Genomic DNA, 27,365 nt, shown 5'->3' with positions numbered 1-27,365 from the left:
CATAGATGTTAAAGCTAACTAATACAAGGTGTAAATTCAAAGACAATCCCTATGTTTGAGCAACTTTCTTAGTTCTTTGGATGTTATTACTGTTTTACAAAACTTTTGGGGTATGAATTTAAGCAGTAGTTCTAGTTGGATGGGCTTTATTGTGTTGACCGTGTTATTTCTCAGGAACCAAAGAAAAGCAATGTGGTCATCTGGAGGTAGTGATCCACAGGTGTCCTCAGCCTGGCAGGACCTGGTTTCTGGTAGGTGGCTTGTCTCTCTTGCTCACAGAGATGTTCAAATGGATTTTGTATTTTGAGAAAGAAATGAAAGCTCTGCATTTCTTAAGAAAGAAGCTTTATTTTCTTGCCCTTTTAGGACCAGTCTGAGGGGAACTGCTGTGGTATCCTAATTTATTTGTAGTGCTGTTAGTGTTTTTTTTTTTTTTTTTTTTTTTTTAATGGGAATCTCCTGTTTGTTTTGAATCTAGCTTACTGTCCAATAACTTTTTCCCTCAATATCATAAGGGTAGCTGCACTCTGCGATTTGCCTTGCACCCACTAGTTATATGGGTAATGCCTGAGCACATGCTATTTCCTTGTATTTCGGGCTTTGCACTGGCAGAAAGTCTGGGTGGGAAGAAGAAGAAGGTGAAAATTGCTGTGTACTTCCTCCTGTAGCACAGGTACAGCTAGTGTGGAGCTCAGGAGCTCTCCATATTGAGCAGAGTAGAAGGAAAGTTCTGCAAAATATAAATGTTTCATGATAATGTGGATCATCTGTGCTCTTGTTGGGACAGTTCTCTTGGAAAGAGAGATGAAACACGGGTTTCATTAAGTTCAAGAAATTAATTGTGTGTGTGTCCCCATGCAAGCCTTCATCTGTGAAACAAGCAGTTAGAAACAATGTAAAAGGAGGATGATCTTACCCAGGGGGAGCAGTGCTTTTTGGAGTCTAGTATATGATAGTATTGGGTGATGAGCTCTTCAGTTTCAGAAAGTAGGAAATTCATTATAATTCATAAATTACGTTTTTGTTAAGTTATCAGTTAAAATGTGTTGAGCTAATATGTTTTTATCTCTAGTCTTCAGAGACGATAAAATCCTTTAGGTATGAGCATCAGGAAGTAAAAATGTGTTGTATTCAAGCTCGAAAGATACCGTTTTCTAAGTATTTGCAGTTGCTTCAGCAGCTGTATGTTTTAACTGCTTTCCCCAAGTTATTATGAAACTAAGTATAGTGCTTGTATATTTGAGATACTTAGCAAAAAGTTGTGTGGCAATGAAAGTTGGTTAAATTGTCTTTATTATTATGGGGGAGAAGGGGTGAAGTGGTTTGCCTTTTAGAGAAAAAATTTTACCTTCTTCAAATACAAGCTGAGTTTGTCTTGCTTGCTTCTACATAAGAGTTAAAGCTTGATGAGGGGGCTTTGCATCATGAGGCTACCACCCTGATCCAGCCCAGGAAGAAGAAGAGAGGTAATAGGCACAGCACACACTCTGACCCTACCCATCCCACTCCCCTTCTAGCTGCTGAGACAGCCATTTGGCATGGGACACTACCACTTCCAAAACTCCTTAAAATTTACTCATATCTCTCTGTAGCCCTGTGGCCTGCAACAGACTATTCCCCTCCAGTAATGCCTCCAGGCCTGGACTCCATGTCTACCTGCCAAGGAGTAGTTTTCTTAGGCCAGGTCTCTAGATGTCCTGTCTTGCATCCCATCCTTTGATTCTTGTTTGTTCAGCATTACAGACTTCCAGGCTTCCATCATACTTTCAGAAGTCTGAAAAAAGTCTGTGTTCCTTTTCTGCCATGCTCTTTTGCTGGTCAAATATGTATCCTGGGTTAAATCAGCTCATGCTTCAGGTTATTTTCTGTAATATTTTTTTAGAATATATTTAAAAACAAAAGGCAGGGAAGGGGGAATTATAGTGTCCAAAATCATGTATTGTGGGAGGGAAGGGATCGAATGTTGATTACATTATGATTTAAGATCCTTAAGATATCACTACCTGCTTTGTCAAGACCTAGTGGTGTTAGAAAGAACCTTCCTTAAAAAAGGTGGAAGGAAAAAAAATGTTTAAAATTCATATTTCTATACATCATCCACCTTTCATTTTTGTATCAAAATTGGGAGGAGAGGGCAAGAAAGCCCTATAAAATACTAATATATTGTAAAACATTGAGGTCCCACAGATTAGATGCATTAAAAAATCCTGTATTACAGACAAGCAATGCTATCATTTCATAGGCATCACGGCTGCAGTGCTAATAAAAAAAAAGTAGATGCTACTGATTAGAAAATCCTCTCTGGTTGGTTATTTCACATGAGCGCTTCTACAGCTGTAATGTGGTAGTTGTCACAGTACATCTCAATAAATTGCTTCACTGTTTAAGGGTAAAGCCATCATTGCTGAATAATCCCCTCCTTTGGGCATAAAGCTTTGTCACAAATTCAGCTTCTCAGTGTCGCTTCTTAAAATGTGTAATTAAAATGATGATCTCTCAGTGGCTACTTTGCCAGGTGACATTGATTTTAGTTCTTAAGCTGCTTTATGACTCTGCCACAAGTCGTTTAGAACAGGCCTTTATTAAGAGAACCTCAGAAAAGTTTTAGTACTGACTATGATGCAGAATTAGCAGCAGTCCTTTCAGAAAGTGTTGAGAGCCTGGTACTGAGGGCACATTTCTGGAAGTCCTCTCTTCATATAAAACAACTCTGACAATAATAAATGGGGACAGACGAGGGAGAGAGAAGAACAGAAGCCAGGAGATGAGTAAAACAGCATTGGGAAAACAGCTTAGGTATACTTCGATCTCTTGTTATTCATATTTTCTTCCATTTGGGAGACTGATTGCTCTGAATTCAATCCTGTTACCAGCTTCTTTGTCAAAATTGTTTTCAGAACTACAGGCCACTGGAAGAGCCATTAAAATAAAGTTGTTATTCTCCTTGCCTTCCAGCACAAAGCGTAGCCCGTAGCAATGACAATAATCCAGAGGAATTGTATTTTTAAATGGAAAACAGTAAACTGCCAGCATAAAATTTAAGTCCTGTTGCATGGGCCCTGTAGGCTTTGCACCGCTGTGTGTGACCGCTGGTAAGTGGCACTGGGAACTGGCCAAATTCTGCTGTGGCAGACAGTGACGTTATATGTGGAGCTCGTGTAGAAAGCCTTCTTTGGAAAGTTTATTGAAAAGGTGGCTTCTTTTTTGAGGCAATGCAGGCCCTGTTGTGGTGGAGAAGGCCTCCAGACAAATCCTGTTGCACCCAGTTCATCTGTATGTGATTGCTCTTGAGACAGGAGGGGTGTCCTTTCCTGGGTTGCTGGACACTCACAGCTTGTAAGTAGTGCAGAACACTCTTGTGAAGAGCAATACCTATGAAAATCAATGAAATGAGAAGGTGTTTTGTTTTATTTTTCCTAAGCACTGTTTGTTTAAAGAAGGCCTGGTCGCAGGATTTCTGTTTTGAACATGAAAGCTTTGGCTATCCAGATCAGTCAGATGGGATCTATGGATGCTCATTTACTGTCCATTTCAGACTTTTGGATGAACATGAGATGAACTCCTGCCTTTTGGTTCACCATAACCACTGTAGGGATGTTTGCACCTTAGGGAGACTTTCCTACTTTCTTCAGTGTAGGATCCATGTAAGGGCCTCCTTTTTGAACATATTTTCGCAGTGAAATTGTTTCTATCCCTTTCCATGCACATACTCAGAGAGAAAAGGAAGCATAACTGATGATATTGCTTGAGGAGTTGGAATCCCGTAAGTAGAGAGCAAGGATCAATGTGTTCTGTATTGAACTTGGATTCTGCAGTGGACACATACATAGCCTGAGAACATGCACTCAAAGGGAGAGTAAGGTCGCTTCTTCAAATAGATCTGTGCTCCTATCCAAATTATACACTGTCTGCCTTTCCCTGTTCCAAGATTAACACACGTCAAGTTCTGACAGCCCTTGTGCTGCACCATCCTGGGTCTATGCTGTGACTCATCACTCAATGGAAGAGCAAAGCCTTTGGGGGGGGGGGGGGTACAATCCAATTTCTGCACTTCCAAATAGCAAGCAAATGTTTGAATTATGGATCACAATTAACTACTAATTGGCCATAATGTAAGCCCCTTCTGAATGGACATGGTAAATATTGAAACAAATGGGTTGTTATTTTTCAGACCTGAATGCTAGTCATTTAAAATGAAAAGCTAATTTCAGCCTGGGAGGCAAGCTCTATATTTTAATCAAGTGTGACAGATCAAGAACAATAAATGAGCACTTAAGGTGAGGGGATGTTTATTTCCCTGCTGCAAGTTTATTTGTGGTAAGTTATCCAGCCCAATGCAAAATAAAATTAAACTGTAGCTTTGATCCAGATCTCTGAGAAGTCCCAGCAGAAAGCCTGAATAAAGAATGCAAAGCAAAAGAGACTATTCTTTAAATAGAACAAACCTAACAGTTAGGAAAGCTTTTGTAGATTTATATATCTATTATGCAGTTTTGCTGCTAAATCAGTGCTATAACGTAATTAAGAAAGAAGTTTGCTAAGAGCCATAAAGAGCTGGGACTTTGCTGGGGTGTCATCCCAATCTGCAGCTGTCCCGCAGAGTATGCTCAAAACTCATGAAGATCTTTATTACTACAGTAAAATTCCTGGTGTTCCCTTTCACTCAAGGTACATCTTCCTCTTCAGTAAATGTAATTGTTTTTGTTATAGGGAGGCAGAGATAATGTTTATAGTTGATGGGCCTTTTTTTAACCTACTTTCAAAGTGTTGAGCTAAAATTCCAATATTGTTCTTCAAAGCATGAGTCTAGTATTGATTTTTAGAAAGGGAAAAGGAAAAAAAAAAAAAGAAATTAAGTTCAGGTGGATGTTTTCTATCAGATTAAGCTTCTACTTAAATCAAGGATTGTATATAATCTATGTAATGTTCTGAATAACTCATATCTCTTCTGTGTCTGTATATAAATATTTTATACTTTTTAATATTTCAGTACAACCAGTAGATCTGATGTTGCTCTGAACCATTTTTTTTCCATATCCAAGCAACAAAATCAGCCTCAATTCAACACTTGGAAAAGGTTTTAATAATTGTATATAATATGGGTTTATGCTAAAAACAAATTAAAAATATATTTCTATGTAGTACTGTCCTCAGATGAGATCTCTTATAAGCTATCTACAGAAGCATTTTTTACCTAGTCAGAGAATAACTAAAACAAACTAGTATGGCAAAAGTTAATGATAAATTGGGAAACAAGTTAGCTAAAACAACTAACTCCCCAGTGAATCCAACATTTAGCATTGTGTGCATATTGTTGCAGACTAGTGCATTTTTTATAAATTGTGTTCAGTTTACATCTCAAGTGTATTTATGTCCTTTCTGGTGCTTTGGCTTTCTGTTACAATTGTTGTATTAGAATTCCTACTACAGATGCTGGAAATGCATACGTTTCTTGCCAGGCTGTATGCTTAGCACCTAAAGGTGCTTCTGCACACTTCTGTGAAAGGTTTAGAAATGAGCTGGCCTTTACAATGAAAAGGGAACATCCATTTTATGATGCATTACTAGGCAAATATGTGAGCTGACAGTGTGTGTCTACAAAGTACTAGTATTTACTTAGCTGTCTCTGGTTGTGACAGCAGGAAACTGCAGGTCCTTGTTTCTTTCTGTTAGAAGGGTGCTGTGGTGAATCAGCAACGAGCTGGTAGAGTGAAACATGGCTTTGTCTTCCCAGGTTGCAAGGAAAGCTTCCAGGTTAGCACTGTTTTAGCACTGTTATAACCTCAGCCAACCTTTTAGTACCTAGTGCTTCATGGGTAATTCATGTTGAAATTACAGCAACTCTGCAATACTGTCTTGAAATGTGAATGGTATTAAATGTGAGAAGCTGGGAACGTGTGTCTATTGGCTTTTGTGAATACAGCTAGGGCTGCAGCAAAATGTGAACTAAAAGTAGATCCCTAGCTGCATGCTTGTGCATCCTGCCCCTCTCCCAAAAACAGCTCTCTGGAGCACCTCAAGAGCTTGTGGCTGGCAGACTAATGTCACTGTGGTCAGCCAAAGCTGTGGCCAAGTATGTAAGCTTCAATGTACAGCTAAAGGAACAGATAGGAAAATCTTCTTTCCCCACCCTGGAGGACTTTGTCTGCTTTGTTATATCCATCTTTTTACCAGATGTATCCAGTCAGTAGCCTGCAAATGGCTTTCCAGCTCTTATATAAGCACTCACACCAATGAATGACAGACTGTTTTAAAACAAAACGCTTTTAGAAAGAGCTAAGATTAAAAGATTTAGTTAAAAAGCACCAGCTAGGAAAGGTCATGGTAGACTAGACACATTGGCAGATGTTCACTTCTAGATACAAATGTTTGTTATAAACTCCCTGTACCCAAACTAGCTTGCCTTTTGTTGGAAAGGGAGTGAACCAGCCTGCTATGTAATCCTTAGTCTGTCTTCCTAAGAGGCCTGGTCATCAGTTGCTCAGCTAGCTTTGCAAAGGGGGACTGCTAAAACCTGTACTCTGCACCAGAGAGCTGCAGCTCATGTGCACTGAGGTCTTTCTAATACTGAAGAAACTAAAAGAAAATCCAATTTAAACAAAAATTGGGCACAAACACATGCACTTGTGGCACTTCCTTGCTGTGTTTTTTCTTCTCCAAGGACTAATCCCGTGGTGGACTGAACATTTCCGACAAACTGCAGAGCATCCCCCAGTTCAGAGCTGTTCAGTTATTTCCTTACAAATAGTGTTTCTGGAGAGGAATAATTCTGATTCACCAGCTGTCATTTTACTGTTCATATAGCTAAATTAATAAATATGTTAATAAATGCCTTCACTGGTAATCTTCAGGTGGAATTATTGCTGGTGATTTCAATGAGCCTTTTTTTTTTTTTAACTGAGAATTAATCAGCCTTCCCTCTTTAGCTCTGACCAAGCCCTCACAGAGCCCTTCATTTGTTGCTGTCAGAGGCTTTTAGTTTCATGTGCTGCAGGAAAACCAAAAAATTGAGCATTACACAGCTCTCTGTAAAACAGAAATGGTATTTCTCTCGCACTGCCAGTGAAACATTTTCAATGTTTTTTAGCCTGTCAGGCAATTTTTTTTAATGCATCTGGGTTTGTCATGAACAAGTGGAGGGATGCATTGATTTCCATACTGCTGAGAAGCACTGTTATTTCTAAACTCTTCAGTGAAGGGAATATACTTCTAAACTCCTTTTTTTTTCTAACTAGGGCTACAATTCAGTAAATAACAGTTCCACAAATGTCCTTTCTCTTATATTAGATATTAGGAGCATATTCACACTGCCTAATGTTTAACATCCATATCAGATGCTTTATGTTGTATTTGGAGCATCTCAATTTCTCTCCTGGCTAAAGACAAAAGTTAAGCTCAAGTACTTTGGCTCAGCCCCATGTTACATTTCTTTAAAAGGAAAATGAATCTCCTCATTCAAATCAGTTTTCCAGTTCTGAAGTTGTGTTTTTGTGTGTGTGTGTGTTTTTATTTATTTCCATGTCATTTCCAAATCACCTGGCAGATTTCAGTAGTGTGAGTGATAGACTCAAGATCCACAGCCTGCACTGCCTCCCCCCTCCTCTTCCTCAGTGCAGCCACCTAGCAGCAGGAGTCAGAAGCTGTTCATAAGCAGAGGCATTTTTTTGTCACATACCTCAGACGCCAGCACTCGACAGATGGAAGTTAAAAAAGAAACGTGTTGGCTGCCTGAGGCACATCTTAATTTGTCGCTCAGCTCGGTTTGTTTCACTTTTAATGGTTCACTTAGCTGAACTTGTGACTGAAAATTAACACAGAAGGAGAAAAAAGTGAACTGAAAGTTTTGACTTGATGGGCTTCCGCAGCCATCACATGGAAACCATCACAGGGGCCAGCTGCCAACCTCCTGCTTCTTGCCACAACTCCTTGCAGGCTGTAGGAGTTCTCCCAGGGGTGCTGGGGCTCCTCGGTGCATCCCAAGGACCAGCCACGATCCATGCTGTGGAGGGGCCTGGGTGATGGGCAGCACATCCAGTCCTGCTTGGCTCCTGCCATCAGATGCACTGCTTTCCTCATTGTGGTGTCTTTCCTCTCTGTATTGCCTCAGCAAGGTTGGCCAGCTCATTTGCCTGAAGAAAGGGACAAGAACCTGTTGATAGATGCTTTCTGGCCATGCCAGCTTTCAGAGAAAATATAGGGAAGGCAGGACTGTTTCTGCCTGCACCACTAACCAACTGGGTAGGAAAAATGCTTTCAGCTTATACAGGAGCTTGTGAAAAGTAAGCCTTTGTCTCCTATTCACCAAGGGGAAAAATAGTTTCTGATCCTTCACAATGAATACATGCCATATCATAAAGCTAGCTTGCAGAGAAAGGAATAAAGAGTATTAGTATAGAATATGGGAACTATACATTGAAGACTGCATTTCCAGTCGCCCTCAATTTGCTCTCTGGTTTTGCACACTGGCGTTCAGACCAGAATTGGTCAGAACTGCCAACACAGAGCAGAGTCACTTTTAGGTGCAAAAATGCACTTTTGTTGCCAAATGGCAGTGAGAGAACTCAGGATGTGGCTATCAGAGTAGCCTCAGACACGTGGACACTGCATAGGCACCAAGTTTGTGTCCTGTTTAAACTTTTAAAAATTGTATTTATTTTTAATAAATAGCAGGTGAATTTCTTAATTGACACATATAAAGATGAGGGAAGGTTGTGGGAGGTCTATTCTCTTGTTGAAAACTTCAAATAATCTGCTAAAATCAAAACTACACTTGACAAGACAATCTTGGACTGGTAGGGGTATCCCATGTGTTTGCAGAGGCTATTTCCATCACTAGCTACTATTATTAATGGATGAAGATGGAGCCAGCAACTTACAAAGGCATTTTAAAGTTAGCTACATGTCTTGCTCAAATCTCCTGACAATATTCATTTTAGCCTTTGTAGTAACTCTTCTCTGATAGCTAATAGGAATGAGTTTTCTTAGTTAAAGTAATCTCCATGGGACAGATGGGGGAAAAAAATATTTGCAGATACTATTTGATGAAAACAGAGAAATCACTTTGCATTCATGAGGCGTCATCCATTCTATTTGTTTCCTGTAAATATTTATATGAGTGTGGCTTTCCTACGGAGGATTTTGGGGATGCAAAGGCAGTTCTCTTGGAAGCATTTCTCAGCCAGGGCTGTGCCTGCCCAAGGGCTCCTGGGGAGCCCCAGCCACAACTCCTCACGGAGCGATGCTCTATGGTGGGAGCTGCCTCTTGCATGGAGCTGCTAATGAGTGCCTAGAGCAACAGCAGGCATGGCACGTTCACAGGCTGCTCTGCATTAGCATAAACTGTCTTGAAAATAATTTTTAATGAACAAGTTAATTATGAAATCCGACAAGTGTGTTTGTCAATAATGGGGGGGGGGGGGAGAAGAAGGAGGGGAAGGAAGAAGCTAAATATTAACAAAAGAAATTGTTTGGCCAGCACTGTTACCCACAGTCTGGACTGACAGCCATGTGTGTGTTTTCTTTTAAGGTATTGTACCCTCTGAGGCTGTATCTGCTGAGATGTTATATGTCTATTTATAGTTTGCCTGAAAATTGATTACAATGAAGGCCGAGCTTGTATAACCACAGTCAGTGGGAATTTTGCTGCTGTCAGCAATAGGCCCTGCTTTGGGACACAAACAGACCCCCCTCAGCTGGCACAGGTAATAACTTTACCAGCTTATGTTGAATAGTGAGGAGTTTCCACTGTTTCATAAATGCTTCCATCTTTTCAATGTCAGTTTCTGTGACTGTTCAAATAGAAAATTCTTCCGTATATTTTATATTTCTCACTAAAGACAAAACATTTGGTTTACATGCCCCAGCCCTTTGTGTACCCTCGTGGGCATATCTAATTATCCACTATTGCAGCCAGTCCCTACTAGATGCCCTTCAGCTTCAATTTTATTTAGTATGCCTGGATTTCTTCCCAAGACTTGATCCAGTTCCCTCTAAATGTGTGAAGCTTCTCAGAAAACTAAGGAGGAAACTCTGCAGCACCTGGAGAAATACCTTTTTCTCTCCAGATTCCTTTAGAAATAACTATTTTATGCACACTCAGATAAATCTCCTGCAATAACAACTCTTGTATGTTTGGCACCTGTGCTCAGAACTGTGCTGTGCCTCTTCCCACAAGGCTCCCTGTGATCACCTGCAGTCCAACAGCTAAAATCTTTTTCCATAATGAGGACACCCCATTGACAGACTACAAAGAGGGGCATGCCCAGAAAGCAGCTGAGTCCACCCAAAACCTGTCTTATTCTGGCAAAGACCAGTTCAGCTCCTCTGTGTGCATGGTGTGGCACCTTGGAAGACTTTCCAACAGCAGGTCCTGATTCTCTTTTGCTGTTTATCAATGAATATTCACATCTTGTGGGATTGTATTTATTTTTTTCTACCCCTCAAATTATTTTCTTCCCCACTCATCTTTGTCTGGTCCTCTTGTAATGTACATCTCTGGTATGTTTCTTTCAATACTCCAGCAGCAGAAAGTTATGCTAAGTTTCATTTATTTCTCATGCCTCTCTTATTTGTAATACTTTACGCTAAATTAGGCGTTCAAAATGTGCGTTATTTGGAGTCCTCAGAGAACAACACGCATCTTTCCATTTGTATTTGCTCAGTGATAATTTCAGGACATGTCTCTTCAGTATTAGTCAAGCTTGTAATACAGCAGCAACACGAACCCAATGTTCAGACAGCTGATCAGGCTGTTAAAACAATCCCTGCTGCACAGTTGTGATCTTGTGTAAGAGAGCTGTGACTTTGTACTCAGTGCAACACACTGGAACAAAACCTCTGCTCAGTGTCTCTAGATCTGAGCTTTTTTAAATCTACCTGTGTTTCTTCTTTGGCAATGCTAAGATAATCTGCTTTAAGAAAAGCCTCAGCCCATAGTGAGTGATCCATGAAATGCATCATCCCTGCTGCCTGGGTTGTTGATGGTGAGCTGCTGTCTCTGTGTGTGCAGGATTTGTTGTGCCAGTGTGTCTTCTCCAGAGCACTGGCAAACTGCGTGGAAGCCAGGGAAGCCTTTCATCCTTGCCTGCCTAGCCAATATTATTAAAAACAACTAGTAGGTTCAGAAACTATTTTCATATTGATTTTGCAAATCTTTACTAAGCTGCATGTTAGTAGGAGTAAACCTGATGTGGGCTTATCTAGTTTTTGATTTTAAGATATTAATGTTTGGGGGATGGGAGTGATGTTCATGTAATGTGTTCTGGATTTGGGCATCCCAGTTGTTCCAGTATGCAAAGTAAAGGCGGAGGCTGCTAACAAGCTGATGCTCTGTATTAAAGCAACACTTTAATTTGGAGTGAGGTCACAGAAACTGATTTAAAAACATAGACAGCAGCTCCTAGGCTTGCCAACACTTGCTTTTGGTAGCTATCAGATTTCTGGTATCAAAAAACTAATTTGATTACACGGTGTTACTAACTGTATAACTAAGGACTCTACCCATGTAAGCAAGGATTTAGTAGGATTAATCTCAGTATTAAAATTAGAAACCCCATGTGGCTAGAGTGAGAGAAAGTTGCAGAAGGAAAAACTATTTGTTGTTTTTTCTCACTTGAAATCCTGTTATTCATTCGATGATCCATACCTTTCTTTAGGTATAAACAGAATATTAATCAGTCCTTCCATGGGGATTTTTTCTAAACATGCTTTTCAGCTATTCTCTATATGAATATCAGAAAGCGAACATACAGTGGAATAAGATTCCTTCAGACTTCTGCAGATTGATTTCTCTGAGTTGTATGTTCCCCATACATTGATCCTTCTGTGTTCTTCTGTTTCTGCCTTCCATTTGAGCAATTCCTGTAAGCCCTGAGGACCAGAGCTGCAGGAGGTAAGGAGGCCTTTGCCCCTGTGCACCGATGAGCAGGGAGGGAGGATCTCAAAACTCTTCACCTACATTAGCAGGTGAACTGCTGCCACTGCCCAAAGTGAGCTGCCTCGCTTCCTGATGCCTCAGACAACAGGAGTTTAGACTGAAACAGCTTCTTTCTCTTCCACTTTTCATTCCACTTTCCTCTATTGATGCTTTGTGAGCCAGCGTAACTGCAAAAATGATATGAAACTGGTTAAATTGATGTGAGCAGTTTAGGTCTCACGGATGGAAATGATAGTCTCTGGTAAGGAGGGTGTCTTGGCCACTGAGGACAGAGTCATGTTTTTATGTTTCTCTGTCCTTTCAAACAGTGCTTCTGCACTACAAGGAGAAACTAAAGAACCAGTGACAGAGAAAATATGGTGCTCCCACTATCCCTTGGATGTGATACCAAGGACCCTTACACCCCTGTTGCAGAGGGCTGCGATGGGGGGAGAGGGAATTTGTGTAATGTTGCTTCCATGGAGCCACTGAGCAAAAGCTGCTTTGAGAAGTGGGCTTCCAGAACTGGATGAGACACCATTTCACAAAGTATGGGAGTGATCTGGGCCCAAAGCTTCCTCAGGACTGTATTCCCACTGTCAGCATTGTGTAAGTGGAGTTCAGTAACAGGGAAGGGACAAAGATGTGCAGGGCTCACAACACCTGCCTGAGATGCACTTGACTAGTGCAATTAGTTTGCTGTGTTTTCCAAGCTAACGACAGTTTTGTCATTTTTTTCTATGGATTTGTTGTTTTTCTTTGGTTTGATTTCTGTTTTTTTGTTGTTTTCTAAAGTTTCCCCCACTTCTGAGACTCATTTCTCGTAGATGGTGAATTGTGGTTTCTTGCAGGTTCTTCTCAGGATGGAATTCCCCAAATTTTAGAAATTCCCCTATGGTAGACTGACGCTACTTATACCTAATACATGTTGCTGACAGCAATATCTGGCATAAAGGTGACAGGGATGTCAATCATGTATTGCCTATTGCTGCTGTCCAGCTGAACAACATGACTTCAGATCATCTGTGATTACATGTCAGTATGTTTATTATTGATTTATTTAATTTAGCATTTTTTTTTCCAACTGTCCTTGATACTTCTAACCATGCTTGGAGATGAGCGTCTGACACACAGATCACTGCTTCCAAGATGGTATGGGCAGCTGGCAGAGAACTCAATAACACAATTTGCTCTGCTGATTTTATTGAGTATGTAAGTAAAAGGGTTTTAGTTCATCTCGGTGAATGCTTTTTTATGATCTGCATCACTGCAATCATACTTGTGATGAAACGAAATAATTAAGAAAGATATTCTCCTCTCTTCATTGTATTTATGATTAACAAAGTAAATGAAAATCCAGCCTTTTATCTGACATCAAATGGTATTGCATTTTTGAGCTAAATTGGACATTCATCTTTTTTTTGGTGAGTTTTTTGAAGCTTAAACATACCTTTCTTTTTCTCCCTATCCTTCTTTCTTATGTTTCTGAATACCGGTAAATTAAAGATAACTAGAAACTGGAAATGCTTTCAGAAAAGGTCTTGAAATTCACACACATGCACATAAAAAGAGGAAGAAAGAGAGAGAAATGTAACTCTTCTTCTTTCATATTAGCATGACAATCAAGCAATTACTTGGAATACTTCATACATATTCCACCAATCTTTTTTTGGGGAGGTGGGGCACAGTCTGCATTAAATAATGTATTTTATGCTAATCTGAATTTATAGAATTGTATAGCACCGTTGTATCACCCCTCCCTTCCAAAGGTTGGGAAGCAACCAGTTCAGTAAATAAGCTCTGCATTCTGTAAACCCCCAATGAATGTTTCTTATATGAGAAGTCACTTAAAGTGACTTTGGGGGGGAAAAAAAAAATAGTTGGAAAAAGTCATAAGAAATAATTGCACTTCACTGAAAGTTTAGCAATTGTAAATTAAAATGAGAGGATTTCAGGAAAGAACTTTTATGCCCACAAAATAACCATGTACTTTTGTAGTACTATGAGGGAATTATCAATGTAACTGAGTCAAGAGTCTATATCAATGCCTCCAAATGACAAAATAATAATTGGCCAAATTTTATCGATAGGAGCAAAACTTCCACATAACCATATGAATGAGTTAGTCACAGGATATTATTGTAGAAGAAATAATGGGTAAACAGGAAAAGGAGATGACTTACACGATACTTGTGACTCATAATTCACAGATCTGTTCTCTGTGACATTAGTTCCAGGTTGACTTTCAACTCTTCTCATTCTCTAACAGCCAATGTAAAACTGACAAAATCAGGGTCTTGGTACTTTGTCAAGTGTTTGACAGCAACATTTTGTTTGTAGTTTGCCAATACTTACTACCTTTGAGAGATCAGCCAAAATCATGTTACTATAATCCACCTTGTGCTAAAATTCATGAATTAAATTTCCAAAGAGATCTGGTCAAGATGAGGGCAAATTCAAGCAATTCTTCCATAACTTTCTGAGTACTGAAATGTGTGTATCCTTGAGAAGGAAGGGCTGCAGCAGGCAGACCTGAAGGTGGCTGCAGAGCAGCACTTTCCTAAATACAGAAGGCAGTAGGATAATGTGTTACTAAAGATCTTTATTTTCTTCTCAGAGAGGTAACAGATAGTTGCCTAAACAAAAACCAAGTAAAGATATGGACAGACAATCGTATGTGCTGTCATTCTGTTTTTATTGGTGGGGATGTATTGCAACCCATCCACTTTAAGGTGGAAGTAGGGCAAAATTTTCCATGATTTCAACTGATATCCCACCAGCTAAATCACAGCTGCTCACAGTCCTTCCTAACAGCATCTAAACCCTGCAGATCCTTCTTTTGTGACTTTCTGCTGATGAGCTGCCACCTCATGGCTGAATAGGGGTCTGTTCTTGAGTGCCTTCACTTATCTTTTTACCATTAAATCTCATCATCTGTCTCCTACCTGGTACATGAGCTGTGCACTTGTGTGTGCTGTTGAGGTCACGGGCCATGGGTTTGTCATTGGCATATGCCTTATATGTGTCATTTGTTAATGAAAATACTAGGATCTGTCTCAGAATATTTCTTCCCTTCAAATTTTGTTCTAAATCTTTGTTTACAGCTGAAATTTGACTTAGAAGCCTTAGAATTGCCAAAATTTCTTCATACATTTGTATATTTAAAGTTATGCCCACACACCTAATTTTTGGAAGAGTTTGACTGTAGAAGAATAAAGAACAGAAGACAACAAAGATAACTAATTTTTTTGTTGTTCTTTTGATGCAGTATGTAAATAAGTTGAGGCCATGAGATCAAGTGAGATTTTTTTTTTTCTCTTAGTAAAGATATTCAAGAAGTCCTTTAAATAAGGAGCCTGGGTTGTAGATGCAGACTTTCCAGCAAGCAATTAAAGCTCAACATTTACAGACACTTAGATAAACCAGATGTATTCCTGGCAAGGGAGAGCTTGAAAAGCAACAGATTTTGAAGTACATTGACAGCTCTTAAACTTCAGAAAGAAAAAGCTCTGCTTAGGAAGCCCTTCAGTAAGTAAATTATTTAGTTCATTGTGTGTTGCTTAATAGTTCTGTTATTTAGACTTCTGATTGTTGAGGACTTAGTAAAAGAGTAAGAAAGAGGAAGTGAAAGGAAAGGTTCCCAGGGAACTAGATTAAGTCTGTAAGAGCAATGTGAAGTGTTTTCATCTCCTACCCCATTTTAAACCAAATGACTCTGTTTTCTTATCCTTGTCTCTTAATGACAGTAGATCTCCTGTAATGTAGAGACACTCAGCAGAGAAGTAATGCAGTGAAATTGTGCTAACAACATGATTTGCCAAAAGCAATCAGTTTTTGTTAGGTACGTTGTAAAGGAGAAGACGTATTAGCAGACACAAAATGATGTGCCGTAGAGCAGCTGCAAAATCAAGGGGAAAATATTGACCCTTCATTGCATAAGTAATAGGTGGATGTTTTAGTTTGGAGGGAAATGACAGAAGAACAGTGACATTAACAATTTGGGAGAGGTGCAGTGGACAGAGATGCTATGGGAGTTAGGGAAATCTTTCTGGCAACAAAAGCATGTTCTTAGATCCAAAGCTGACAGCTCACAACTGCTCCATCAGAGCATAAGCCTTCCGATTCTTAAATGCTAAATGGATCCAGCCTTTAACTAGATGTAAGCTGTCAGTTTGAGAATGTCTTATTCACCCACTTACCACCCACTTTAGTGGCATCCTCAGCTGAGAAGTCTTCCGTGGTCCTTGCCAGGTATAACCTCTGTGAGCTTTCCGCTCCTAACTGTGGGCAGAGGGTGGACACAACCTGGCAGTTTCTCATGACAGGTCTGAATCTTTCCTGACCAGGAGTAAACTTGGATTTGTGGGGTAGGAATTACATGTCTCCAAGGAAAAGAGCTACAACAGAGAGGTTCAGGGAGTATTCTGCATAAAACTGATGTATTTTCTGGGCTTGCTTTATAGACAACCAAAGCTTATTTCAGTTTCTATTATAAAGCACAGTAAAATAATGAAATGTTATCAGTTTGCCTTGCCACAAGACTTGTCATTCTGCCTCTGCCCAAAGTAACTGGCATCTCCATTGCTTTACTCTGTCTGCCATTGTTTCCTAGAAGCATCTTGGTTGGAGCACAGAAATGCAATCACACTCTTCCTTATATTGCACAAGATAAGAGGGAGTGACAAACAACATTAAGTCCAGGGTTATTTTTCATTTCTATTTATATTTCTTTAGCTTTTTTATGTGATTAAACTCTTCTTCTGATATTTCAGGGCACAAGTGTATGTCCCCCCTATCCTTAACTAAATATTGGAGAAAAAAAATATATATCCTTTCTCTACTGAATAGGTTACTTGAGAAATAGCCAGGGTCACCCAGGAACAAACTATAGCCTTGTCAGAACCATCCGATCTGCAGTAACCTGAGCCTTTCCAGCCTCTCCATAGCTGATTAAAACTGAATCTTTGCCTAGGTCATTTTGGTGAAGGAGGGCAGTGGGAATCCTTTCTGCACTACTGTGTCTGCCTGGAAAATTATTTAACACTTATTTCATAGGTGAAGGAGTCTATTTGCCTTAAGAGCTCCACTTATTTTGCAACTATCATAGCAGAAAAAATAGACTTGTTTTCAAAACCAGTCTCTATTTGAGAGGGTATTTTGCTGTATAATGAATTCTCTGATTTGTAGCAGACTCAGAGGATGTAAAAACTCTTCCAGCTTGCAACCTGAAGTGCTATAAAAGTTTTAAGATATTAAATATTATTTAGTGAATCATTGAAAATGGTATTGTTTAGAAGTCTTGCAAGTTTAGCAGAAAGAGGTAAAAAAAAACTGAAGTTTGGATTAACAACAACAAAAAAAACTACCAGGGGATTGTCACTGAGCCAGTGAAGGAAGAGTTGTCCAGAAGAGTGCTCTACTATCTTTCTAATGTACAACGCAACTTCTACACACAGCTCTTCTTTGCAGGGGGAAAGCAGGACTGGGCTTACATGCAAGAAACATTCTGAATAAGCAACAGTTTCGTACTTAATCGCTTTTGTCTCTGGCTACGTGAACTGTGTGTTGATGCTATTTGAACAGGTACAGAGGAGCAAAATGCTTGCCTGCTATAGGATTTTGTTGAGACAGGATTATTTCTTTCTAGGATGTGTCCAGCAGAAACCCATCCCTGTATCTTTGACTTTTACCTCTGGACACACTTGGGATATAAATCTATCGAAGTAATTAATCTGTCCAGAGACCTGGGTTTAGTTTCATGTTTCCTATTGACCAGTTGTAGGCAGCTCTCAGCTCAGCAAGCAGAGGCTTTGAAGTGCCCTTTGGAAGCAGTTATCTTTCCCCAGCTGCCTAAAAAGTTGAGGAGGCTTGCTTAGTTTTGGAGTTGGTTCAGATGCCAGTTCCTGCAGCATCTCAGTGCTAGGCATTGAATTCCTTCACTAATCCTGGCTGTTTGACTCCTTAATGTTGCACACACTGCAATTGTGTGTGCAGTTTCAGGTAAATCAAATTCCTCGGCAATCTTTCAAACATTAGCCACAATGCTAGCTGCACCCTAGTGATATTTGAGTCATGTTTTGTCCTGCAAGTCAATGAAGATATGAAAATTAATTACTGACTGGAAGAACTGGCTTCTGTGACAAGAAGCAACCAGATCCATTAGTGTATTAGCATTACAAATATAAACCTTAGTGTGTGTGTGTATATATATATATGTGTGTGTGTATATATATATATGTGTGTGTGTATATATATATATATATAACTAGAACTAATATCTAACCTTGCTCTTATTTCACTAGAATTGTTTGAACTCAGGATGCAACTGAAAATCATTTCCACTGAGAATTTTGTGATTTGAAAAAAAATACATTCGCTAAAAAAATGTTTAGATATGAAATCAGTTATTCAGCATAACAAAGAGTAAACTAGGTATCCATGTAGTCACATAATACAAATAAAACTTTAAAGAGAGCAAAATAGTTTGAGTAAAGACAAAGGTTATGTTGTGTTTTGTTTTGTTTTTTTTTTTTTTGTTTGTTTTTGTTTAAGTCTTAGGGCAAATAATTCACTTAGCCTAACAGTTATTTCAGAAGTTCTAGATTTCTTAAAATAGAAATTTCTGGGGGATGCTCTGTGCAGATAGTTTAATAGTTGCCAAGTATAAAAATCTATTATAGCATTTTATTCTTACAAAAAGACTTTGTACTCCAGGCATACAATTAGCCACGGAGCACTACATTCATTGTTTCTTTCCCAACTTACTACCATTATTTGTCAAAATCTTTTCTGGAAAAAAAAAAGGCTCTGTCAAAACTGGATTATTTTCCCTTTAAAAGGGCAAGTGATTCAGCTCTACTGAAGTCAGGAAGAATACATATATCTGGATTAATTTAAAATTAGTACTGGTGGTCCTGGACTTACTGAAACAAACAGCAAAATTCACAATTTCAGTGGGGCAGGTTTCATGACTGCATCTATTTGGTTATACTTTGTCGTCTTTTTTACTTCTCAGCCATAAGATATTTCTATATTACCACTTAATATTAATATGGAAACAGTATTCAGAAGGAATATTACAAATAGAAAAGATATTCATGTTTGCTAAAATCAAGTAGCATGACAAAGCACTCTTTAATTTGTTTTCATTTCATAGCTCTGTGCAATCTGTTTATTGTCTAACACTGATTGCAACTGTGCTTTTAACATGTTCCTTTTTTTTTTTTTTTAAAGAAAGTTACTAAGATAATTCAGTAGCTGATAGAATAATGCAATGTCATGGGAAGATTTTTAAGTAGAAAATTATTTCCTTCTATTTCAACTCTGTGTGAAGTACTTATCAGAAAAGTTAGATTGAGTGAACTGCAAGACTGACTTTTTTCCTCCTTAACTGATCAATTAATTGTGTGGATATTGTGGTTTAATAGGAGGGAGATTGGTAGTCTCTAGACAGAGATTACTAACATCTATAAACTTATTCAATTTGTATGCCCTGGGATTTCACAGAGAGCAGTTCAGTACAATAGCAATAGAGAAAGGAACGTCCTGATAATTTTCCTTAGCAAATTCCAGCAGAACCTTTGCACATAATGAACTGCAATCAAACGACAGTAAATCTGAGAACAGGAGAGGAAAAAAAGAAAGAAGGGGGTGGGGGGGGAAAGGAAAGGAAAGAAAATGCAGCTGTATTACATCATTTTAGAAGGATATAAGCATTCTCCATAAACACTCTTGGATATAACATATTGATTCCTAACTGCAATTTATAGTTCAACACAATCATATTTATTCACTGCAGAGACATGAATTATACAATTTGTAGCTGCAGTTAACCAAGAGAGAGGAAAGAGTCCATTTCAGACCTTAGCCACAAAATTTCAAGGATTCCATCATCTGTAAAATCAATAAAGAAACAGTAATAATCTTTAAGGGATTTTCAGTAATGAAGATTTCACTGTGGAATGGGTTCCCAGAGTGAATTAGATTAATCCAGAATCTGATCACTTATAGAAAGTGCTGCAAGGCCTTCATTGTAAATTTACAATATATTCAAAATCCATTTACATTAATTTCAGGGAAAAATAATTCGATATTGTGCAAATTCAACTTAAATGATGGGAAAAATGAAAGTGTCCAGAAACAGAAGCTTCACAATGGATAAAGCCCCTGACTTCTCCTAAACAAGTAGATATTTTATTTTATTTTTTTTACATTCAACTGAACAGATGTTAAATTGAATAATGTCTATAAGCACAAAGATTCTAGATATGCAGTAATAAACAGAAACACAGAAGCACAGGAAAGAAGTGCCACCCAGTTCTAAAGGAGAAAATTGTACAGTGAGCCAAAGTGGGTATGAGTTGCATGAGGAGCCTGGTGCCAATCAGGTGAACAAGGCAGATGTACACACTTTGGGTCATGCCAATATATTCCCATATATATTGTTCTCAAATTACAGTATAGCAAACTATTTTCTAGAAGCTCTTAAAGCAGCGTGTAAGAGTGCTTGCTCTATGTTTTTAGTAGTAAGTATATTCATTTATTGTGAAAATTGAGTGCTATTTTTACAGCACTGAAGCAGAGCACAAACTTCACTTCAGACATTCAAAGTGGTCTGTGCCACTCCAAATACAAGATATACTTAATATACAGAAAATAATCCTGCCACAAATCTTGGTAAACATTCAGCTTGCATCTACCATGTGATATAATACTTTTCTGAATGTTGTACAGCTGGGAAAAGGAGGCACAAAACTATGAAATGACTAGTGCCATTGGCTTCCAGGGTGTTCTTAAAGTCTTGGTTCCAAGTTGTGAGTTCTAATTAATTGATGACAAATAACAAGCTAAAAAAAAAATACGTCAAGTGATCCTCAAGCTCTGGCTTGTGCCAGTTCTCTTTGTGAAATATTGATAACTGTAGCTGTGTTGAGTTGTAATGACAGTATGTATTTTCTTGCATAATACTCTTAAATATTTAGTGACAAGTGATAATGCTGTCCCATAGAAAATCCCTGGACAGAAAATCTCCATGAAAAGCCTTTCACAGAGACATTTCCATTACACCTTCTGCCTCAGTGTAAGTGTGGGGAGAAGGTTCAGATCCTCCTGTTTCCCAGGAAAACCTTCAAAGCTAAGTCTCTGAGACTAACTGTTCACAGATCGTTTCTCTGCTAGTCACTTGTCCCATTTTTCTGTTTGGTTTCCCAGCATGTTTGCTGATCTGGGGCCATGCTATCAAACAACTCTTGGGACCAGCAACCCAGAGACAGCCACAGGGCTGACAGAATGTGTCGTCCCCCCCTCCCCCCCCCCCCAATTGCTCTGACATTGCAAGCCCTGCTGCCGCTGAGCACTCAGGGTTATGGTCCCCTGCAGCCCCAGTGCTGACACCTCGATGATGCCTCGTGGGAATGGCTGAGAGCTGGTTCTGCCACCAGCTCAGAAACACAGGTTCCCAGGATGAGTCAGGATCATCTTTATAAAATTTATTCAAAGCTACCCTACAAGTTTGAGCTCCAGTCTGTCATGAGCATGCCATATCCAATAAATAATGATAGAGCTTCCCTCCATTATACACAGTAGTACTCTCTGCACTATCAGTAAGATTAAAACACTAAATAATTGAATGATATTGATCTTAAAATTGAGTTACCAGAACAAGAGCATTTCCTGTATATTTTCAAAATAAAGTCACCGTGTTCCTGTCTATAATCATTGCATGAGCCCATTGACAGGTTCAATAGTAGCAGCTTGGCAGGTTTTAAAAGTCAATAAAGAAAACAAGTGTTTGTTTTCAATCATCAAATACATTTTAATTGTTCTTATTTAAAGCTACAAACCCTCAATCAAACAATGCCCTTTCTATCTCAGAGCAGACCCTGCTGCAGTAACACAGGCATGTGTTACCTAAATCAAGTTTAAAGACTTGCATTAACCATGAAAACTGTAGCACATCTGATTTAAAATACCATTTCCCCCTTGTTCAGTATGTTGCCAATTTTATGAAGACAGGTTTTTTCCTTTATCTTAAGATGAGCAATACAGCTTTCACAGGTAAATATGGGTAGTATTCCACTTGGTGTGTGTGTTGCTAAAGGAAGGTCAAATAATATGAGTTATAAATTTGGGGTTTTCAAAATATCCTTTTACAATGACAGAGATGTTAGTTACATTTATTGGCTGTGTAATAGAATAACAGCTACTACTTGAAACATGGGACTTTGCCTGGGTTTCTAAAGGTTTGGATGCTGGAGTTGTATGCGGAATTGTCTCACAATACTGTATCTTTTCTTGTTATCTCACTAGGGCCTTGTACAAGCAAGTATTTGTGTGTGTTGAGATCTCTCACAGTTGTTTGCATAAAATTTCTTTTCATATAGAAATGTTCAGATCTAGTGCTTGCAGAGGCTCTCCCATTTTTGATGTCAGAGCTTTGACTTTCTGAGAAGGGTCATAGATAGGCATGTAGACTATGCCTCTGTAGGAAATGGACCAAGGTTATAGGTAGCTTCCCAAAACACAAAACTTGTCCCTTTCTAGGTGGTTCTGTACAAAGATAGATATGGAAAAGCTCACACTCAAATCCTTCTTTGATATCTAATCTTCTTGCTGTTCTTTCAGTTCTCTTATTTTTTGTTAAGAGATGTGCAGCCAAGAGAAATGGCTGTGGTCAAGATTTCCATTTTTGCTGGTGGCTGCATTTTTGAGAGGGCAATTCAGTTTCATAGTAAAGTTCTTTGCTGGGTAGGGTTTTTTCTTTTTTATTTATTTATTTATTGTAAAGAGAGAAAATCTACTTTTAGGGTAAGACATTAACTTCCACTGTGGAAATCCTCAGAACAAAATAAGAAAGAAATCTCAAAGTTAGACCAAATATTTCTTTCCATTAGCTTTGCTTGGGACATTAGCAGGTGTTGCTGAATGGTGGTTCCATTGCAGTCAAGATATTTCTGTCTAAAAGATGTTTCTTTCTTTTTTTAGTGATATTGTAAATCTATGGATTGCCTCTGCAATTGATTTATTTGTTTTCTTTATAAATTCTTATATATTGAGGGCAAAATTTTTTGTGTGAGAGGCAATGAATATCTGTTTATGTCAAAGGAGCTATATTGGCTTATTCTAGGTGGTGCACTGGGCCCCAAACCCTAGCTTTGTGTTTAATTATTCTCAGTTGCAGACCTATAGACTTAATACAGGAAAGAAGAAAAATGTTTTCCAATGTGACAGTAGTAACCTGGACAGCAGCTTCTTCAAGGTTATGGACAAAGTGATATTATTGCACTGTAAAGCTGTCACAAGGGTACAGCTTTTCTAACTATTGCTGAGAATACGCTGCTAAACTTGAAATGACAGGCTCATTGCCAGCTTGGGAGAATTCTGCAGGAGTTTATTGGGAGGTAAACCTCATAAAAAGCATCTCCAGATTCATTTTGATACAGAAATGTTTTACAGATTAAAATCTATTAAATGTGAAAATAAAATTTGCCACATCAATCATCAGCAATTGAGAAAAGCCCAAACCTAGGGAAATAACTTATAATGAAATCAGTTTCTTATAGACTTTTGAGAGGGGCATACTGGGGCAATTTTCTCTTTTAAGCTCTCATAATTTCCTATTTGACTTTTACTGCCAATTGCTTTAGCTATTGATTAGAAAAGGAAGAATGTGAACACATTTTTGAATGATTGTTGTACAATAGTGTTAAATATGACTTGAAATTATCAGCAGTCAGGATTCATCTGTATAAGGAATCATAGGGCTATATGAAAAACCCTTGTCACAAAATGTCAGAAATGTGAGGCCAAACAGGAAATTCTTACTATTAATAAAACTTTTGGTATAGCTTTACAAGGAAGGTAGTCCCTCTGCACACTGATTCAACAAAGAACTCCAGTCTAAGCCTTTAGTTTTAAACTAATGAGTTCTTAGGTTCTCAGATTCTCCTGTGAGTGCTGAGGGCATCAGATACTCCTGTTGATTTATGCAAATTGAAATAGCCATTTATTATTAAATAAAAATGAATTATATTAATGAACTTTGTAAGTTGAAGAATTAGCTGTGCACCTCTAGTCATAACAATCCTTCTGACCTGGGGTCCTATAAAGAACAAAAACAAATCAGTAAAAAGATGAACAGAAAGGGTCTGTAAAATGGGCAGTTTGATAGAGCACCAGCCTCTGAACACCTGGTGCAAGGACACAAGCCATAGAGCAGTACAGTGCCCAACAAGTGGCATGGGTAAGGTGTAGTGTTGCTAAACTGGGGGATTTGTCTGTATTGTACTCACTGCCCTTTCTGAGTCAAATCTGGCAAGAAATGGCAAAGGAGGTGTTCACAAGTTCTCAGAGTCTGCTTCTGCGTAACATCAGAGTAAAACTATTTTTCTGAAAATATTTACTTCACAAGAAACTCTATGGACTCTTCAGAATGACAAGGATATTCTGATTCTTATGCAAGATTTTTCCCAGTTAATTTGGAGTCTGCTGTCTTCAAAACATGTACTTGAGTTACCAAATACAGACCTCATGAAATTAAAAATATTAAAACCTTTCCTTGATGGTCCAAGCAATATGAATTTCTTCCTGTGTGGCACATTATATTCTATGTCTTCTATCAACATATCATTTCTGAGCAATCTCTTGACCAGATGTAAAATCATGTTAAGGTTCTGTGATGGTTCTCTTTTGAACAGTGATTAGGGCTTTTATTCTTTAAAAATGTAATGAAAAATCCAATCCCACCTTCTCACAGGTGACTATTTAGTACATTCTGTAATTTTGTCTCTGTCATCACAGACAAATCACACTTCCTCAAGATGATTTCTTGAGTAGGCTGGGAAGGCAAAGATTTCTTTATTGAACAGGTTTTGATATCTTTATCTGATTTTTCTTTCAGTAAGTTTTGACAAAAAGAAAAAATAACTGATCTGAACTTCATCTGTTATTAGCATCATTCCTTTTGAAAGATACTGGAGAAGGAGAGACTGGAGGTAAAAGAGTTAAAAGTTAGAGGGTTGAAACAAAAAGATATCAGTGCAGGAAGAGAAAAACTTGCTAAGAATTGGGATTTTTGGATGATTTGTTAGCAACAGTTTTTCTGTCAGTCGTCTTTGCATGCATAATTAGTTCTCTCTGGAGATATTACTAAGAGATGTATCTGGAAAAAATTATAAGGATGCATACTGTGAATCATAGAGATGATGATTCAAATAATATCTGATCAAGAAAGAGGTACAATGGACACACACATCTCTTTTAAGACTGAAAGGCAATTTCCGTAAATGAAGGAGTAATTTTATATGATCATATTTATCTACATCAGAAGCAGAAGGATATAATTTGTCCCTTGGTTCTCTCTGCTATGAATAGGTATGGGTCAGCCAAAAGTGGATATGTTCAGCTAATAACGGTATGGATTCTTTAAACAAATTATAACACAGGTTGGTCCTTGTAAGAGAACATAATAGGACTGGACCTGTATTGCCACTGGAAATACATTGCTATGGGAAAACTGGCAGGCTGAACACTGAAAAGGCTATGGTCCGCTCAAGGTTGGTTTTCTTCAAACACTGAAAACTGGGGAGTAGGCAGTCTGGGTTTTCCGCTCCTGTTGTCTGAAATGCCTTTCCCCTGGGAACGTTCACATTGGGTGCCAGCTGGAAACTGGAAGGGGTGGCAGAGGTACCCAAGCACCCTTGGCACAGTTCTGCCTGCAAGCAGAGCTGAATTCAACCAGCCAAAGCAGTAGCCAGGCATGACAGGTAGCGAAATGCTTTCATTCTATTCATTTAGAAATGAAATTTAAGTGTTGCCATATTTATCATCTTTACCTTAGGAACAAAGCTGTATTCTTTGTGCTTATTCTAGTTTTCTAGTTAGCTTTCCATTCATGAGTGTATGCTAGCATGCTACCGCGCGCGCGCGCGCACACACACACACACACACACAAAAAGCTCTATGTTTTTGGGAATTTGGGGGCAATAGCCTTTTTACTACCTCTATTTTACTGTTATTCAATGTTAATATTGCTATTTATCAACCACCGCGGTGGTTCAAAGATGAATAGAGAAGCAGCTCAACAACCACAAAGAACTCAAAGTTACGTATTGTAAGGATTAGGACAGTCAGGAAAAAGGGAATAAAAGCTATGAAGTTTCAGGTCTGTTTCCAAGCAAAATTTCTGAAGGGAGAGGGGAAAATTTACACAGCAGCTAAAATTGAAAACAACAAAATAAAATATACACGAAGGTGAGAAACACGTATTAACTTTGAAATTTGATTTCTTGCTTTCAAGCTAGAGAATTAATTTTTTTCTTTTAATTTTTGTTTGTTTTTTTTGGAAGAAGGTCACAAACCAAAGCACTGAGAGTGAGAAAGAAAGGAGAAGAGGAGGTGATTAGTAAATACAGTGGTGTGTTGTTTTTTGTGTGTGTGTGTTTTTTTTTTTTTTGTTTTTTTTTTTTTTTTAATGAGACATCTCTATTCTGTGAGACTCTGGAACCTGGTACCATTTAAGTATTATGTGTATTGTGCTCTCCAGCAGCTTGCTCTTGATTAGTTCCTCATCCACGCACCATTTCTGACAGGTATGGCTGAATCTTCGCATAAAACAACCAAAGAGGAGCAACAGTATCAGCAGCATCCTAGGTTTTTCCCATGAAGAACCTACAGGGCAGTGCTTCTTCATTACCTTCAGTACCTTCTTCATTATATATGCAAATGTTTTCTTTCCTTGTCTCAGTACAGATGACAAGGTAGACGAGGCTGTGATAACGAGCACTTTTATAAGGCAGTAGAAATGCCACAGATACAGAAACAAACCATCACATATTTTTCTTTCTTACTCATGCCACATTCTGTGTGAATCCAAGCCTTGAATCTTCAAAGATTTGTAGGGCAGGGAACTGTCAAAGAATTCACTGGAAAAATTCACACCGTTAAGGTACAGAATGTGTCCAAATGCTTTGCTGATATGGGGTATGAGCAAAACTGTTGGGCGAAGACTTGTTCAAAGAAAGTTGTGAACATCAGTAGAAGAAACATTCACGCAACCCTACACTTTCTGCCTAGATTGTCACCTGTAAAATTGAGAATAGGCCTCTCCACTGAGGTTTTCAATGAGGTTGTCAAATGTGCCGAGATATTTTAGGTTGTAGGTACTCATTCCTTTTTGAACTGAGCTCCTTTCATGAAGAACACCAAAGAGCCCTCAGATGACAGCAATGTTCCATTGTATTTGGGCTCTATTTTAACAGCTACTTGGAAATCTAAACCCAATCACTTGAAACTGAATTTTCTATTCACCGTATAAACCTGAGACAGTGAAATTGTTCTATAATCTGTGCAGGAGAAATAAAACTATTACAGCCCTTCAAGCAAAAGCCTCTGGACTTTTCCTTTTTCCTCTCTCAGCTGCGCTTTATATCTTGGACTGCAGGTCTGTTAATAT

At 38.6% G+C, this 27,365-nt stretch overlaps 1 long non-coding RNA gene across 1 annotated transcript; it reads left to right on the top strand.

The window, feature by feature from the left end:
* Window positions 1-26,627, top strand: LOC311445540. The gene is made up of 3 exons (XR_014698488.1): window positions 1-28; window positions 175-251; window positions 26,503-26,627. It is a non-coding gene; the product is annotated as an uncharacterized lncRNA (long non-coding RNA).
* The last annotated feature ends 738 nt before the right edge of the window (window positions 26,628-27,365 follow it).

Source organism: Aythya ferina (assembly GCF_964211825.1).
Source record: "Aythya ferina genome assembly, chromosome: 16".
In the NCBI taxonomy this organism is placed as follows: Eukaryota; Metazoa; Chordata; class Aves; order Anseriformes; family Anatidae; genus Aythya; species Aythya ferina.
The sequence above is the reverse complement of the archived record's forward strand: the minus strand, read 5'-3'. Positions and strand labels throughout refer to the sequence as shown.